This window comes from Galeopterus variegatus, unplaced genomic scaffold, assembly GCF_000696425.1.
Source record: "Galeopterus variegatus unplaced genomic scaffold, G_variegatus-3.0.2 Scaffold88, whole genome shotgun sequence".
Classification (NCBI taxonomy): domain Eukaryota; kingdom Metazoa; phylum Chordata; class Mammalia; order Dermoptera; family Cynocephalidae; genus Galeopterus; species Galeopterus variegatus.
Window position 1 is genome coordinate 298,108 of NW_007726199.1, and position 19,183 is coordinate 317,290.

At 38.6% G+C, this 19,183-nt stretch overlaps 1 non-coding gene across 1 annotated transcript; it reads left to right on the forward strand.

Moving 5' to 3' along the window:
• The first annotated feature begins 17,859 nt into the window (after positions 1 to 17,859).
• On the forward strand, positions 17,860 to 17,933 carry TRNAI-AAU. The gene has a single exon. It is a non-coding gene; the product is annotated as a tRNA-Ile (tRNA).
• Positions 17,934 to 19,183: the final 1,250 nt, after the last annotated feature.

A 19,183-nucleotide genomic window follows, 5' to 3' on the forward strand; every position in this document is an offset into this window, starting at 1 on the left:
TAATAATAATAATTAATTTTTTTTTTAAAGAAAGAAAAAATGTCTAGATGTGTTGGTGTCTAGGCTCTGTGTTTGGGGAAAATCCCTTTATTTTTTATTTTTAAAAAGAAATTTGTTTTCAAGAAATTTGTTGTCAGCAACCCACTGAATACTTTTTAATTTGCAAGTAAAAAAAATCTTTTTATATAATACTTATTTACCCATTTGGCAACCATTATGAATTCCATACTCTTGAAATTATGAGTCATCATTTCAACAGTGTCCTTTCAAAGTGTCACCAGTGTGTTTGTACCTGAAAAAAAAATTCTAATTAGTTCAAATCAGGCAACAGAAGCCCAGCTAAAGGCTCAGAGGTCCTATATAAAGACAATGCTTTTTGTTTTACTTTTAAAGGTGCCATCTAACCTTGTTTAACCTCACACAGGATGTTGCTTCATGGGGATTTGAAGTAGGAAGATATTAGTCACGACCAGTTTAAGAATGACCTCAGTTTTCACACGTATGGATCAAGCATGCACCATCCTGAGCCCAGAAAATGTGAAAGAATTGGTCCCCAGGTACCAGTGATAGCCAAGAATGGCCTGCAATGCAACTTTTAAGGTGAAAATGGGGCTTTGCAGGCTCTGGCCCGTAAGGGGAAAGTAAGGATCCATTCTAGCAGAGGTTTAGGGATTTAAAAGAGGCCAAAAATCCAGTAAGAGATGAACCAAGACTAGAACTCATTACTCGCCTTCCTCTCAGACTTTCTTTCTCTACAACACACTGACCCATGTTACTTCTTACATAATTATTTTCTTTTGACTTTATGGAGTAATTTTACGTTTGTTGCTTCTTCAGAGTTTTTGCAAAACAATCTTTTCTGACCTACATTGTTGAGAGAGGGACTGAGGAATCACCTACGGGTAAAAGGAAGATTTAGTGTCAAAATTTTAAATGTGTCACATTCAGAAAAAAAAAAGAGACCTTGCTCAGACAGAATTCTTTAAGAGGCACTGGTTTAACTCCTCCCACAACTAATATTGACTCTAGAAATTTTCATGGTTCCACCAGTCCATTATGTATTTAAAATAATAACCAGATGGTTTTGTCAGCTTGGGGCTTTATGTAGGCAGCAAAAGCATTCATTAAGAAAACTCTAAATATAAATGTTGTGTGTTTTGATTTTTGCTGGAAGCTTTGCTTTTTTCTAGTACATTCTTAAAAATGTTGCAAAGACTGTGATGCTTAAGCTTCTGTTTCTCTGAGCATTGTGAGTCTCAGTTTCTTTTGCCAGCTGTATTCTCTTTTAGTTTATTATTTCTGATGAGAATGCTGATTTTAAATCTAATTTGCCTTAAAAAGTTCCCACCAAAAATGAATCTTCACATTGTGCAAAATATAGCCACTGTTATATTTCCTCTGTATCCCTCTAGCAGCAGTAGCTCAGAAGTAGCTCCAGGGAACTGATGATTTAATCGTTCCTTGTCCAATATCATGTGAGTTACACTAAAATACTTGTTTTTCTATCAGATGGCCTTATAACACGATCCAAGTACTTTTCAGCATCTACTTTCAAAGCAGCATCTATACATCACGCGTCTGAATAAAGAATGGGAAAAATTTTTTTAATTATAAAGCAAAATAAATAAATAAATAAAAACCTCTGGCAGAGAAAAATATAATCCTGTTTGACCAGTAAACCCAGGCAGATAATTCTGAAAACATTTCTCATAGTGGTCTGATTTTCATAAAAGCATTTTTATCCTTTTTTTTTCTCTTCAGTTTCAGTTTCAAATGAGTTTTGGATTAAAATCTCAAATATTGACATTTAGCTAGGACTGGATGAATTGTATAAGAAAAACAAAAATCTCCAAGTGACCATGAGTTTTTAATAATTGCAGAACTCTATGTGCTGATAGACAAATTTTGCCCGGAGACTTACCCAGTTATAATGTTCTGGATCCCAGTTTTCTGTTTCTCAAGCTTACCAGGAGAAATTCAGGAAAAAAACTTTTTTTTTCTTTTTAGTCATTAGGTCTTTAATGACCAAAAGGTACAAACTTAATTACTCAAACCCAAACAGACAGAGCTCTCCCAAACAAAATGCTGGCTTTTTCATCCTTAAGTCGTTTCTCATACCCAAATGGTACCTTTAACAAACAATTGCTGTAGAAAGAGGACCCCCCCAAAAAGACTTACCAGCTCACCAGCTCAGAGAATGTCAAAGCCCTCACTAACGCTGCCTTCTTCACCAACCAAAAGGCAAGGAATCAGTAGTTGCGTCACCACTGGAAATCGGGTAAAGTCCCCAAAATCTCAGCCATGGGGCTGGTCTAGCACAGGCAGCTGGCACCCAAAGGTAGACCCAGCCTCACACCCACAGAAGTCGGGGGGACTATGCTGCCCAAGGCACTCAGCTCCTGACGAGGCTTGCCAAAATTGTTACAGGAGCCACTCGGCTCCTTGCTGAGGCTCCCCAAAGTGGATATTGAACTCACAGGTCCCGCCGCCTGCCCCCAGGCAAAAGCAAACCAACCGAAAGTCAAATATTAGTGAAAATGGATGTCAGCTTTTATTCAGGAATACCAGTGACCTGAGGAAAAATGCTAGCCTAACGCATCTCTCCAGTAAATCTGAGGAATGGCCAGACTAAAGCCATCTCACAGACTCAGATTTACTGGGGGGTTTTTAAGAGGGGGCTGAGGGAATGGAACACGGGAAAATGAAAAGCAGAAGAGAGGGGCACGTGAACTATGAGGCATCTATGTCTATGATTCAAGTACGAGGTCTCACCAAGATCTCGTCTGGTTTCTGCTTCCATCTTTGCTGTTATCTCAGGGTCAGGGTGGCACATGCAAGTCTGCAGCTTCAGGCTGACTGGAAAACACTTTACATTCATGTAAGTAATGTCATCCTGCCCCATAACCAAGGTTCAAAATATCAAATAACCATGGGAAAAGAGGGAACTCAGAGAGATAAATGCTAAGACAAAAACTGTCTTTTAAAAATCTTGTGATTTTTAGGTCCCAAAATGGCTTCAGTCTTGCTCACTCCAACAGAGTCATCAGGTTCCCTGGCTCCTTTTATCGTTGTCTTCATCTGCATGGTCCAAGGTAACTCACCACCATGTCCACGTTCCAGTCTGTGGGAAAGAAGAAAGAGAACAAAGGACAGAACCACCATTCCTTTCAAGGGCAGAAGCCAGAAGTTACACACATACCTTCCACTAACATCCTCTTTACCAGAAGTTAGTCACATGGACACACCCAGCTGCAAGGAAGCCCAAGAAAACATGGTTTATGTATGCCAAGATGTCATTTTCCTATACCAAATTCTTACTTGCAGATTTTCACACTTTTTACATATGTCATAATTAATTTATAAAACTACATGACTAAAGTAGGAGAAGTTGATAAGAAAAAAAGTAACGTTTTTCAAAGTGAAGAGAGGATTGAATATGTACTAAATGCATTTAAATGTCACAAGAAAAAAACTGCCCATAAAAAGATAAATTAGATTTCATCAAATAAAATCAAGAATACAAAAGCTATAAAGCTAAGTATGGCAACAAATAAATTTTATTATTTCTTTAAGAAAATAGACATCAGAACTCTCTTAAGTTGGGACAAAAAGTCAATTAATAAATAAAAGAATTGTTCCAATTTAATTGTGATACAAAATATCATCTAGTGCTATTGAAGTAGATGATTAAGCCTAATAGTAATAAATTCGTTAACTAAAGAAATGTTTAATCTAGTACATTCAATATCCGGTGACCTGCACTAGGAGGTACAAGTAAAAGAAAATAAAAAAGGATATGACTGTATTTTCTTTTATGTACTAACAAAATAATGTTTTTTCTTTTTTCATAAGGTTTTATGTTGTGTAGCCCTATTTGCCTAACTCAGCGGTTCTCAGTCTGTTTGCCCGCTAGAATAACTTGGAAAGCTCTAATGAATACGTACCAATGCCCAGGTCAGACTCCAGCACAGTGGGAAGTAGAACCCAGATCCCCAAGTGATTCCTGTGTGCAGCCATAGTTGGGAACTACTGCTCTTACTGGACCATGAGCTCCCTGAGGGAAAAGACTATGTCTCATTCATCTCTAAACCTATCACAGTGCCAGACGCATATAGGTACTCAAATATTTAATAAACGGGTAGGTGGGTGGGTGGGTGGGTGAAAAGCTAACATTTCCTGCCCTCAAGGTACTTCTTATCAAGTAAGAAAAATACAGCTTATTCACAGATTGTTGAGTAGGTGTAAGCCAGTGGATGTTGCATTATTGCCATGGTATTTCACCACAGAGATTATAATCTGAAAGAAAACCTAGCCAAATGCATTTAATGGAACACTTTCATTTATAAGCCAAACAGGAAAGGCTTCAATTATACTGCTGATTAAAACCTAATTTTAAAAGAGAAGGAAGGAGTCATCATACAGATCGTATCACTTAGAAGGAATAAAATTGAAAATGCTATTAACAACGAGGGAGTCCAAAGACTAGATCTTGGAAGTGAATTTCAGTGCTACCTTAAGTCCTGTTCCAATATCACTTTCTCTAGGGTAGAGTTTGATTGGGTTGGGTTTTGTTGGGTTTAGATTTACAGTGACTTTCCTGCCCTGTTATCATTATTTCCAGGTCACCTGGCCATTACACTCTCTTCTAATCTACAATCAGTGCTTTCATCCAACTAGATAATCCAGTATTTGGATATTAATCCTTTCAGGTCACTCAGCCAGCATCATTCTCACCTAACTCCACCACACCCATTTAGCATCTAAACTGAGCCCAGATCCTTTGGTACCAAATACCACTCACAATGAACTATGCAAATTAAACAACTCATCTTAAACAACTGCGGCATTTTTAATCAATATATCTAGCAATGTAAGTTAAATGGATAAATAAATTATGGAAATAAATGACATTTGGACAAAAATGTTCTTTTCAGGTTACCTTGTGTATTTATGTCTTATGAGGAAAGAGGTCATCCTTACAGCTTTCTTGGGAAGGGAGTTTTTTATTGAAAAATTAGAAATGTTTTCCAACATAAAATTGGATAACATGTCCACTCAAAAACATCTCTAACACGACAGAGCTTATCAGAAAACAAAGTGTTCAACGAAACTCATTGTGCAAATGAAATTCAGGCACAGAAGTTGAAAAACTGGTTTAAAATTAAAACTAAAGTGTTATCTCCCACAATGCAAAGATTATGTCTCATATGCTTTTCAGCTTTTAATAAGTGATGTACCAAGGTTCTCGAGTCCTCCCATTCTCAGGAGTGAGACCAATCTGGGGAGTGCTCTAACTGCACTCTGATTTCTGACTAACAAGAACCAAAAGGGAGGGCCAGAGACTACACAAGACATCCCCTTTGGGGTGGCCATCATGGCAACTTCCCAAGCAGCAGGGCTGACCACTGACCCTTATGTCTCTGCCGTCATCTGTGCCAGGCCTTCACAGAACTTTGGTTGACAGCAAAGTAATACTCCTCCACTGTTTGACCTTTCCTCCCTTCCAGGAGGCTAGTTTTTGCTTCTTCTCCTCCTTGTTTGCTGATTCCATGTCTTTGTTGACCCTTTTCCCTTCATTTCTCAAATATTTATTTAGTATTCTGTCCATTTATCTCTTTTATGGCCTCCAAAAGTGGGTCTCCAGCCTATTTTCTTTCCCTTTTTAGGTTCAGATCAAAGTCTCCCACTGCCTCCTGCTGACCTTCACCTGCACATACAACCAAAACAAAACTTGATGTGGCCTCACTCTCACAAAATCTGCTCCTCTTCCCTCTTTTCCCATCTTAGATTCATGACCTTACTATGCATGCCTCAAGGCTTCCGCACAAATAGGTTGCCGAATGTTCTCGATTTTACTTAAAACTATCTCAGAATTAACCACTGCTCCTTGTCCCCTCTTTCAGTCTCAGTCAGGCTTTCACTTGTCCTAACCCAGGCTAATGCGAGAGTCTCCTAACTGATCTTCCTGCTACTTGCCTTTTCCCCACTCCCACAATCATTGTACTAGTCCATTTCTATTGCTGATAACAGAATACCTGAAATTGGCTAATGTATAAAGGAATGAAATTCATTCTTGCAGTTTTGGAGGCTGTAAAGTCCACTGACCAGGGGGTGCATCCACTGAGGGTGCATCCGTGCTGGTAACTCTCTGCAGCAACACAGAGTACCACATGGGGAGGAATGCCACGAGCAAGAGAGAGCTACTGCCTCACTTGCCCTCCTTACATAGCCATCAGAGCCACCCCTATTACTCCATGAACGGATCAATCTATTCACGAGGGCACAGTCCTCACAATCCAACCACTTCCTGAAGTCCCCACGTTTCAAATACCATAACTGAATTTCCCACCCTCTTAGCACTGTTCCAATGGGGGTCAAGCTTCAATGAGTTTTGGGGGAACATTCAGTCCACAGCAATCATCCTTCTGGGTTTTCTTATTTTTCCCAAAGAAGCATTTATTGGCATGCAGGGCCCATGCTAGAGGCTCCTGAGGCCTAGATTGAGGCCCACAAGGCACAGATTGCAAATGTAAGACAGGCCATGGTAGTGGAAGAAATTTTGGCAGAGAGTGTTGTACTTGAGGTCCTCAGCTGGCAGCAGGGGTAGGGGCTCTGGTGTCTGCCAGCACCTCCCCACCTAGGCCTAGCTCCTTCTCTGCCATCTGCAGGGACCACATGGTGGCTGGGGCACAGGGCTCCAGCCAGCAGACTTTGATGGTGGCCAGTGTGAGGCTCAGGAGCAGCAGGCACCTGACAAGACCAGTAGACAGACCACCTTCATCAGGCCTCCCAAGTTCCCGCCTTCCTCCGTCCTACAGCCCCCATTCCCCAGCTCCCTGGTGGACCACGGGCCTCCTCAGCTGCCTCCCCTCATGGGTCCCCCTCCCATCACCCTGAATTTTCTTCTTCTTTTATTTTTATTAGCATATTCATTGTTACAAATCATACTTATCTTTATGCCCCTTACCCAATCTCTCCCCTTCCCCTTCCCCCTCCTCCCTCTAATAACCATAGATTTGCTCTCTCCATCTGATAGATCAACTGTTCCTCTGTTGATCTGTTGCCTAGATGATCTGTCCAGTACTGAGACAGGTGTGATCAAGTCCTCCCCTATTATCATAAATCAGATGCTTCTTCTATTACTCTGGAGTGAGCTTTGTGGAGAGAGACCACCCCTTTTTTTTTTTTTTTTTTTTTTTTTTGGTCTCCACCAGTGCCTCTCCTTGTGTCAATGCAGTTGAGAGTCTGGCGTGCTGTCTGCATGGTGGCTGTGACTGCTGCTATAGAGACTAGTTGCTTTTGTGGCAGCCATGGCAATTGCAGCGGCTATGGTGGGCTACCCCTGTAGAAACGGTGTTTTTGGTGTGCTCTTTACCTGGTTGTAACTGGGTTCAGCTTTCCCCAACTCCATGCCTTAGGACCCCAGTGGGGCGCCAGGGTGGTGGTGGCTGCTTGCCTAGTTGCGACTGGTTTCCTGAATTTTCTTTTTAATGAACAAAAATCTAGTTTTGTCACAACAATACTTATACATTTTTTCTGACTCTCTGTGTGACTCGTGGTTTCATTCTCTGATATGCTTCACTACACTCTTAAATGAATTTCTCTTTATCGCCCAAATTGGCCATGCCCTTCCTGTTTTCGCCATGTGTTGAACCCTATGTGTAAAATATCTGATCTTCCCCCCTGTATCTCTACCTCTCCTTGGAAAATTTTTATCTTTTCATAAAAATAATAATAATAGATCAAATGTCACCTAGTTAGAAAGCCTTCCCTGATTTTCTCAAGGTTTAAACCAGCCCACATTTGACTAACCTGTGCAAATAATTACAAGAGCCTTGGAAAGGTTTGGCTAGAAAGTAAGCTCCTTGCAACAGACACCATGTGTATCTAACTGGCTCACCATTGTATTCCCAGCATCTAACATTTTGCCCAGCACATGATTCCTGTTCAGTTTATGTATTTTTAATGAATGAATCTTTTGCTCTCAAACTTTAGAGCACAAAAATAAGAAACAGGGTTGAAACAGGATATTGGAGGGAGGGGGAATGTTAGAAAAAGAGGGGGAAAAAACTCCCAGTTAGTCATTAAACCAAAAAAATTTAAGAGAGGGGAAAACTGGTTTGAAGTCCATCAAAGAGATTTACTTTAGGGCCAGATGGGAGATAAGGTTTTAAAAAGCCCAGCTATGGACAGAGAGGAAGTTATTAAAAGTCCTCATCTACTGTCAGCACCAGGCAGGTAGATCTTCTCCCTCTGAGATCACATGGGTCTTTTACAAATAATGCCTTGTGTTGCAATTCATCTATTCACGTCTGAAACACCCACTAGACTGTGACTTATTTGAAGGCAGACACCCTACCTTATTCGTGTTCATATCCTGAGCACCTGGTACCGACCACTTAGCCAAGGTTTTGCCATAAACTTCTTTTTGCATTGAAAGAGCTTAGACATAACAAATGAGCTTGCAGGGACTGAGTTTTGCTGTGAAGTAGACTTGGAGATTGAAAATTCACAGCATCAATGTGTTGAGTGAGATCATGGAAGTCCAAATCACAAGTGACACCTGGGAAGCTTGAGCTTGCCTTTCTCAGCTTTATTTTTAGGACAATGACCCTTAACTTTGTGACCCAGGCCTATTTCTACCTGGGTCCCAGTAAATTTCTCTCCTTTAGAAGAGCTGATTAACAGCTCAAGCTGAATAAAGTTCCTAATAGTTCTTGCCATGATTTAATCAAGTCTTCTCTGACTGAAAGTCTGTTGACATTTATAATCTCTAACAGTAAGGTCCTGGATGGTTACATTCAGAATATAGTCAATGCATTTTCAAAAGAGTAACTCTTACATAAAACTATTGACCTATTAGCTTTTTGGTATTTCTCTTTGATATTATGCAAATATGATCTTCTCAGATAAATATTCATATGAAGACTTTAATGAAGTGGCCACAAATTTATCTTCCTTCTACCAAGAGCTAAAGCTCATGTAGATCTGGGCAAGTCTGTGACTCCTCTGACCAATAGTATGCACAGGAGGCAATACCATGTGATTTCTAAAGTGAGGTCATTGGTTAGAGCACAGCCTTATAACACCAAGGTCATGGGTTCAGATTCCCATACCGACCAGCTGCCAAAAAACACAAACAGACATTAAAGTGAGGTCATTAAAAAGCCATGCAGCTTCTGCCTTGCTCACCCTTGGGGCCACCTGAGCCAGCACAGAACTCTGACAACCCTGAGACCGTAGTGCTGGAGTGGGCACAGGCAGGCACTGCGTCACTCCACCTTCAGCCTTCTCAGCCCAGGAGGGACGTGTGAATGAAGAAGCTGTCCTGGAAGTGAAACTCCAGCTCCATCATTCAAGTCAACCCAGACATTTGAGTCATCCCCACTGAGGTCCTAGGGCCATCTCTGCTGTGTTCTTTCCTAGTTCCTCACCAAACCTAGTTTCACAGCCCAGACTGGTTATATCAACTACTTGTATCCACAAGAAAAAAGAAAGTCCAATTCCAGGTCCACTGAGAGAGTGAAGTAGCTGAATTCAAGACCCACAGGACTTAACCCAAACTTCCTGGGCTTCAGGAGCACTAAGATAGACAAACCTGGCACCACGGCGCACCTCTGGAGTCTTTTACCCTGAGCATTCTTGTGCACTAATATCTCCAGCTTTACTTTATTCTTGATTTTCTTTTCCCTTTGTCCTACCTTCTTTATCATGTTATATAAATGAATTTTTTTCTGAGCCGTCTTAAATCTTTTGGGGGATCAAAGAAAGATATAAATACACAAACTTATGTGAAAAATTATGTTCACAGTGTTGTAACACCAACATCAAGTGTTGGAATCCCTGTACCAGCCAGCTGCCAAAAAAAAAAAAAATGTTGGACAAAGCATGAGTTGTTCAATCAATCTTTGCTGAATTAATTAATTAAAGGTGAAAGCAATGATAAAGCCCTGTCTTTCCCTCTGTTCCTGGGATAGGTGTTGTCCTATCTTTTTTACTGACAAGATGCTATGGACTGAATGTTTGTGATGTCTGTGTCTCCCCCTACTCCCTAATTCATGTGTTAAAATTCTAACTCCCAATGTGATCATATTAGGTGTACCTAGTGTTAGGGCCTCTGGTACAGGTCTTGAGGGCTCTGCCAGTGTATGTGCCCAATTTATGAGGGCGCAATGGTATTAGTGCCCTTATAAAAGGGACCCCAGGGAGACCCCACACTCTTTCCACCATGTAAGGACACAGCAAGAAGATGACCATCTATGAACCAAGCCCTGGCTAGACACCAAATCTGCTGCTGCCTTGATTTTGGACTTCCCAGCTTCTGGAACTGTGAGAAGTAAATTTCTGTTGTTTATAAACCACCCAGTCTATGATAGTTTAGTATAGCGACCCAAACTGACTAAGACATAAGAGTAAGTGATAACAACACCACACCAACTTGGCTTTGTTTTCCAGATTGGTGAAAGCAACCTGGAGGTTGGTAGGGGATATTCACCTTAACTATGATACATTCACAGCATGGAATATTAAGCAACTTAAGAGAGAACATGTAATTGACCTGAAGGGATGGTCTCAAGGTGTGGGAAAAGAAAAAAGTAAACAGTAGCCTAGTCCATACAGTGAGACCCCATTTTTATAAAAATAACAAGAACCAAAACATGCCCATATATGCACATATAGAAATGTGTGAAAGGATACTCACCAGATTGCTCACATCTGTCACTGGTGGGATCCCAGGAGATGGGGAGTGGAGGGAGTAAAGGAGGTGAAAAACAACTATTAATGCTTCGTTTTTTCTTTGTTTTTCTTTATACTATTTCACTTGTTACCACAGGGCCAGCAGTGCAATGGATACTGCATCTGACTACAGATCAGAAGATTCTATTTTACTTGTTGCTCTAAGTTCACATTACTTTTGCAATTTTTAAAGAGGATATTAAAGGGGAAAAGTTATTTCATTTTTTAAAAAGTCTTAGAACACACACTTTCTTTTTCCTTTACCTTTCTCCACATTTTCCCATGGGGATGTCTGTTGGTCTACTTCCAGCATTCTACATGCTACAGCACATGAGTTATAATTTGAAATTTTAACAAAGAAGGTGTGAAGTCTTTGGCAGAGGAGAGGAGCCATTTTATAAGTGATTGGGGCATGACCCATTAAACACAAGCTCAATCACTGAGAGCTCCTTTAACACATAACATTTTGGTCTGTAGAGAATGTATTAGTCTGTTTTTGTTGCTTATAACAGAAATAACTGAAACTGGTAATTTGTAAAGAAACAATATTTATTGCTTAGAGTTTTGGAGGCTGGGAAGTCCAAAGTCCAGGGAGCATATCTGGTGAGGGCCTTGTTGGTGGTGACTTCAGCAATGCAGGGTATCACATTGTGAGAAACGCAGAAGCAAGAGAGAGAGCTTCTTGTAGAAGAAAAACCATGCCCGTGACCACCATTAAACCATCAAATGGATTAATCCACTCATTATGGTATGGTCCTCACAATCTAATCACTTCTTCAAAGACTCACCTTTCAGTTACCGTAATAAGGATTTCCCACCCTCAACAGTTACTGTTACACTTTCCTCTGTGTAACTGAGATGGAAAAAAGAGAAAGAATTCACTCAAAGTACCATCAATGAGGCCTGGAGGGACTGCCGCCCATCAGGGGAGCAGCCCCGAACCAAAATCAGACTTTCTTTTTATTGACAAGATAAGGAAGTTTCACAAGAAAAATCAGTTGACTCAATCATCAAAGAAGTACATAAAAACAGGCAGTGTAAAACTTGTAACAGCAGTAAATTAACAATGTGACATTCCAGAATGTAATTTGTAAAAAGCTAGGTTAATTCACCAACAAACAGCTTGTCCTTAGTAAACATTTTCTTTTCCACATAATCCTACAGCAATTTCCTTAGCATATTTAAACAGCATTCAAGCGGTTCCTTAGCATATCATAAGAACAATGAGTAGGTTAAATAGTCAATAGTCATTCAAGCTAGAATCAAACCAGCAACCTAAAACAGTCAAAGTACACCATCCCATCCCTACACAGTGATTAGAGTTGATTAGACGGCTTTTGCCAACCTTATCTGTGGACTTTCATCCCCTTACTCAAGAACCTTTTGGTTCATTCATGTGTTACCTAAAAATCCTATTCTAAGACCAAAGGAGAATCAAGATTTCTAACCCACTACAAGTTACAGTAGGGATTAAGCTTCATTGAGTTTGGGGGGATATTCAATCCACAGCAGACAATAAGTGGAAACTTTGACGGTCTCTGAGTACTTATTTTAATTATTTACCTTTCTTGGATAGTTGTGTGGAATATGAGGACGCTTGGAAAAGTTAGTGGTAAAATAGAATCAAAAGATAATGCAAATCTTTCCATGAACTTTTCAAAGTAGCCTCATATTCTAACATTTATAGTTTGTTAATAAATATCCAATTGTAAACAAATAGTCAATTAGCAGCAATCTCACTGAGCCATCAGAAGCTGAAGGCAACCAGTCTCAACTGTATAACTCAAGAGCAGTTCCCCTTGCAAAAAGAATAAAAAGAGAAATATTCTTTGACTGTACTGGACTCAATACAAGATTTTGCTACCAGATAACCAATCGGAAAGAGTTTGCTTAAGGTCAACTATCTCTAAACATAAATTCACATTTTTTGGCAGATATCCTCCAAGGTTTAATTGGTTTTTATCTAACAACTCTAAACAGCATGTCAATCATTTTTATTGGTAAGTGGTATATTTCACAAGTAATTTGCCCCAAAGAGTTCACTAAGAAACTCTCAACTTGGACATTTCACATATGGATTTCTAAAATTTTTCCATGGGTAATTCTGCTTTGAAATATTTTGAGGCCAAAATTGTCAAAGCCATAATCTACAGTGTAGATTGATTGATTTGCTCTTATCCTAGAGAAGACCCAGAATTGTTTTCTGAGAAAAAATCTATAAACAGCCTATAGGGTTCCCCAGGCCCCCTCTATGCAGAGGCAGGCCAATGTCTATGCAAGACAGATAAGGGTAGGCACCTTAATTTTCATAAGGGAATACTATCTTTTTTCTCTTCTCTCAGTATATTTTTAAATACATACTTTTTGAAGTAGATGAATTTTAAAAATACAAATACTTCAATCATAACACCAAATAATTACTCCAGGGCATTTATCAGATAATAAACAATCTAACAGTCACTCCCTAATTTCTATCAAAAGGCAAGGTACAAGAAATAATATTCATGGACAACTTATTACATGTAGAGTCTACCCAGCCCAATAAATGGTTTAGCTTTTTATCCCTCGATCAATCCAGGCATGCAGTATGGCAATAGGGTAACTTATGGGAAGGGAGAGACTAGAGACGGTTGTAGAGAGGTAGGTGAGGTTGAGATCATGGGAGGCCTAATTGCCTATTTATCACAATAAAATATTGCATCATCAAAGGATTTTAGATAGGACACTGTTACATTAAGCCTTGTGAAAGTGATTAATACCTGAACTGAAACAGTAATAATTTGGATTTAAATTCAATAGGATTGAAAATTGGCTGAATGTAGGATGGGAAAATAAATAATCAAATGACTTCTATAGCATGGTCCCTGGATGAAGAGAATACAGGAGAAACAGGTTGGGGGGCGGAGGAAATAAGCTCAGTGTTAGAAATGTCGAGCTTGATAGCCCATGGGGTACCCATGGATATGACTATAGCTGTAAGCAATGGACTTTCTCATTAGAAAATTACACATTATCAAACACCCCAAATTCTGCACATAATTTCAGGAGATCTGTAGATCCCTCAAGAAACTGATTTTTAATTTTTTTTGTTGTTGTTGTTATGGCTTGCCATAAGAGAATCCAAATCCTTGACGTTGGTGTTATCAACACCACTCTCTAACCAACTGAGCTAACTGGCCAGCCCTGATTTTAAAATTCTTGATGTACAGTGAGAAGAGGGAAAATCTGAGAATCAAACAGGGAAAAATCAACACTTAAGGAATGAATGGAGTATGAGAAGACCAAGAAGGGATTACCAGAGAGCTACAAAGAGAACTCTGAACAGTTTCAGGAGGTTGTGACCAATTCTCTCAAAGTTGGCAAAGGGATCAAATAAGTCAAAGAGTTAAAATGGTTATACAAATTCTATCAGTCTAGTGGTGGGAGAAGAAGAAACCAGGGTTTAGTTAAGTTGAGGGATGAAAAGGGGGTGAAAAAGTGGAGCTAACTCATGGACAAAAAAAAGGAAAAAGACGGAATGAAAGACAACAGAGAACGTGGGGTCAAAAAGAGCTGATATTTTCTTGGCTATGTCCTTTTTTTTTTTTTTTGGTCTTGAAATTTATCTTTTGTTGGGTGTTTTGGGGTGTTTTTTTTAAGGATGGGAGAAACTTTGGGTTTATGGACTCAGGATTGGAGCCGATGGAAACATTAATGTGGAAGATGCAAAGCAGAGTGGGAATGACTGATGAAGCACTGGAGACGGGGAGGAAAGGAATCTAGGGTTCCAGGAGAGGGCTTGGCCTTGGGAGTGTGGGGAAAAGAGGTAGGAAATGCCTGTATATTAGGAAGTGGGGGAGGTCTGACAATTGACAGATGACCACAACTTTCCTAAGTAAGTAAGAAAAGGCACTCTACCGAAAACATTGGAAGTTAAATGTTGACAGAATGATGAAGATTTGGAAACGAAGCCAAAGAGGATGATAAAGAAATGTAATCAAAACAAGTTAAATTTTTAATGTTCTGTGATAAGCTGAGAACTCATTTCTCATGTCTTTAAAATCTGGATAACCACTTATGCCAGAACACACCAAAGAAGTATTTTGGCAATTTTTCTTTCTGTTTCACTAGCAACAGTTATTTAGACTGAATCATTACAATTACATCTTCATAAAAGATATAGTAGACTTACAAAACTGCAAAAACTATAGTAAACATATGGATGTACTACTGCATGTGTCATTTCCACATGATGGATAGATAATATGTATTATGTGATACTAACTACCAAAATTTTATTTTTTATTTTGATTTATTTTTTGTTAGTTGGTCAGTATAGGGATCCAAACCCTTGACCTTGGTGTTACTGGCACCACACTCTAACCAAGTGAGCTAACTGGCCAGCCATATTTGATGTGCTTAGTGTCCAATGTCTATTTTAACTAGCTGTTATGTTTTCAAGCATTTGTTTGTTTTATCCTTCTCTTCCTTGCAGAACCATAAGGAAAGTCAGCTTATTAGAGCAGTTTCTTCAAAAATCTGCTTATGAGCAAATGAACTGAATTTCATTTCCTATTGTTACTATCAAATTTGATGGTGCCAGAAGCAAAATGAAATCTGAAGCAGGCTCACATTATAAATTACAAAAATTTTCATAAATAGCATTTTTTTAATTTCCAGACTCAAGCTATGTTCCTTTGTAATGAGTCATCGTCTCATGCAAATGTTCTTATGAGGAGGTAAATTTTTTTCCAGTAGATTTAGTGCTTAAAACAGAAGTTACCCACACCACCACCACACTTTCTAAATACAAACAGCTTCAGTTATAAAATAATTTCACCTGAGTTGTTTTTCTTTCTTCTTTTGCCTTATGGAAGAAATGGTTTGCATATTTGCACTTAGTATTTGTGCAAATGTTTTTAACTTTTCTTTTGTGTTGAAATTGGTTGGTGTTACAGTTATATGGATAAGGGGGAGAAAGAGATGAAAGGACAAACTAATCTGAACTATTTCAAGCCTTAAAAGTTATGGGGCCGGCCCGGTGGCGCACTGCTACAGTGCGCCGCTTGGGAGCGGCGCTGCCGCCGAGGGTTCGGATCCCACATACAGACCGGTTCCCGCTCACTGGCTGAGTGAGGCGTGGGAGCAACACCGAGGGTTGCGATCCCGTTGCCGGTCCCGGTCTGGTACGGGCGCGACACTGAGGGTTGCGGTCCGTTGCCGGACACGAAAAAAGACAAAAAGGAAAAAAAAAAAAAGTTAGAAAGTAAGGAATTAAATCCAAAGGTGTTCAGATTTCTCATAACTTATGAAAGTTTAAACAGCAGTTCTAAAGACATGTCGGGTTTTCTTAGAACATATAATGTGTTAACCTGAAAAGGAAAACAATATACTTGCCACATTTAACAAACTCTGATGAACCGAGGAAAAACAACTAGTTTATAAATTTGGAACTGAGTCTTTAATGTACATGTTCATAGTGCCACCGAGCGGTACTACCAGTTTCGTAAGTATTTCTACAGCACAGTAATTCAGTTATTCTACGAGATAGACACTAGGTGGCGGTACAGAAATTCAGTTATTCTACGAGATAGACACTAGGTGGCAGTAGATTTCCTTTTAAGGAGGCTTTAAGGACCCTTGATAAGAGTTGGAAATTGTTTATTCACATTCTAGGGCAATCATTCATTCATTTTTAAAAAAAAAGTCGGAATAGCTGTAACCTTGGTCAAAAGTAAAGAAAAATTCCTTTTTTTTTTTGTACGGTATGCTTTGCAACATAGGTTAATTACATAAAAAATGTGACCCATTTCTCAAACTTTTAATCATTTACTTTTCAAATAGAAGCTAAATATTAAAATAACTACTAGTTTCCTTTATTATTATGCCCAGCCTAGGCAATGAAATCTCATTTATTTTTTCTGCCTCTGTGTAAGTCCTGTGATTAGCATGATAAAATCCAGCTGTATTGACTCTATGCAAATAGTTACTAATTAACAAGACTTTACTAAATAAAGACTTAGAGGCAGAAAAACCAATGAGAAATTTATGCAACTAGTTAGCTTAGGTTCATTTATATACTGTCTTCAATGATTGGAAAAGAAATATTGGGGGATGCTATGACTATCCTTCTATCTTGCTTTTGAGGTTGAGGACTCTTCCTAATTGATCCTGTTGATCAGGAAGAAACACTCTATGCCACCTTGAAATACAAAGCCAAGATGCATGGTTTAGGAGTTTTTTCTGGTTGGAAACTGTAAGAACCACATGATGCACAAAAATTCAACAGATCCATGGATTTTTGTATACAACCTTTTCTCCTCCTTAAATAGATAAATCCAGGTCTTTCAAAATTATCAAAGGATCATCACACACAACAGAGTTAGCAGGGCATGAAGCCCCATCTAAATTGAAAAGGAAGAAGTAAAAGTGTCTCTGTTGGCAGATGACTTCATCTTATATATAGGAAAATCCTAAAGACTCTACCAGAAAACTGTTAGAACTAATAAGCAAATTTACTAAAGTTGCAGGATACAAAATCAACATACAAAAATCAGTTGCATTTCTATACATTCACAGTGAACTATCTGAAAAAAGATATTAAGAAAAAATCCTATTTACAATAGCATAAAAAAGAATAAAATACTTCAGAAAAAAATTTAAAGAGTGAAAGATTATTGCACTGAAAACTATAAAACATTGATGAAATTCAGGAAGAAATAAATAAATGGAAAAATATCCCATGTTCATGAATTGGAAGAATTAATATTGTTAAAATGTCCATACTACCCAAACCAATCTATATATTTAATGCAATCTCTACCAAAATTCCAATGGCATTTTTTTCAGAAATAGAAAAAATCAACCTTAAAATTCATATGGAACCACAAAAGACCCCAAATAACCAAGCAATCTTGAGCAAAAAGAACAAAGCTGGAGTTATTACACTTCCTGATTTTGAAAATATATACAAAGCTACAGTAATCATAACAGTATAGTACTAGCATAAAAGCAGACATCTAAACCAGTGGAACAAAACGCAGAGTTCAGAAATATATCCACACATGTGTGGTCAACTGATTTTGCCAAGAACACACATGATTTAAAAAAAGACAGTCTCTTCAATAAATAGTGTTGAGGGCTGGCTGGTTAGCTCAGTTGGTTAGAGCATGGTGCTAATAACACCAAGGTCCAGGGTTTGATCCCTGTACTGGCCAACCACCAAAAAAAAATTTTAAATAATGGTGCTGGAAACTGGATATCTACATGCAGAAGAATGAAATTGGACCCTTATCTCACGCAATACACAAAAATCAACTCAAAATGGATTAGAGACTTAAACATAGGACCTGTAACTATAAAATTACTAGAAGTAAACATAGGGAAGAAGCTTCTTTACATTGTTCTGGGCAATAATTTTTTGGATACGACTCCAAAAACATAGGCAACAAAAGCAGATTAGACAAGTGGGATTCTGTCAAACTAAAAAGCTTCTGCACAGCAAAGAAAACAATCAACAGAGTAAAGAGACAACCTATGGAATGGGAGAAAATATGTATAAATCATACATATGATGAGAGGATAATATCCAAAATATATGAGGAACTCAAACAACTCAATAGAAAAAACAAAAACAAAACCTAAATTAGAAAGTGGACAAAGGACCTAAATAGATATTTCTCAAAAGAAGACATACAAAGGCCCAACAGGTATATGAAAAAATGCTTATCATCGCTAATCATCAGAGAAATACAAACCAAAACCACAATGAAATAACACCTCACAGCATTAGAATGGCTATTATCAAAAAGTCTAAGTATAACAAGTGTCAGTGAGGATGTAGTGAAAATGGAACTCTTCTACGCTGTTGGTAGAAGTGTAGATTGGCATAGCCATCATGGGAAACAGTGTGGAGGTTCCTCAAAAAATTAAAAATAGAACTACCATATTATCCAGCAATCCCACTTCTGAGTATATACCCAAAGGAAATAAAATCAGTATGTCAAAGAGATATCTGCACACCCATGTTCACTGTAGCATTATTTACAATAAATAGCCAAGATGTGGAAACAACCTGTCTGTCAACAGATAAATGGATAAAGAAAATGTGGTATATATACATAAGGCTTTAAAAAGAAAGAAATCCTGCCATTTGCAGTAGCATGTATGAACCTGGAGGACGTTAATGCTGAGTGAAATAAGCCAGTCACAGAAAGACAAACACTACTGATCTCATTCATGTGTAGATCTAAAGAAGTTGAACTCATGAAAACAAAGAGTACAAAGGTGGTTATTAGAGGCTGGGGGTGTGTGGGGTGGGGGAATGGGAAGATGTTGGTCAAAGGTTACAAAGTTTCAGTTATACAGGATGCATAAGTTCTGGAGATCTAATGTAGACCTTGGTGACTATAGTTGATAATACTGTGTAGTACACTAGAAATTTACTAATTGATTAGATCTTAAGTGT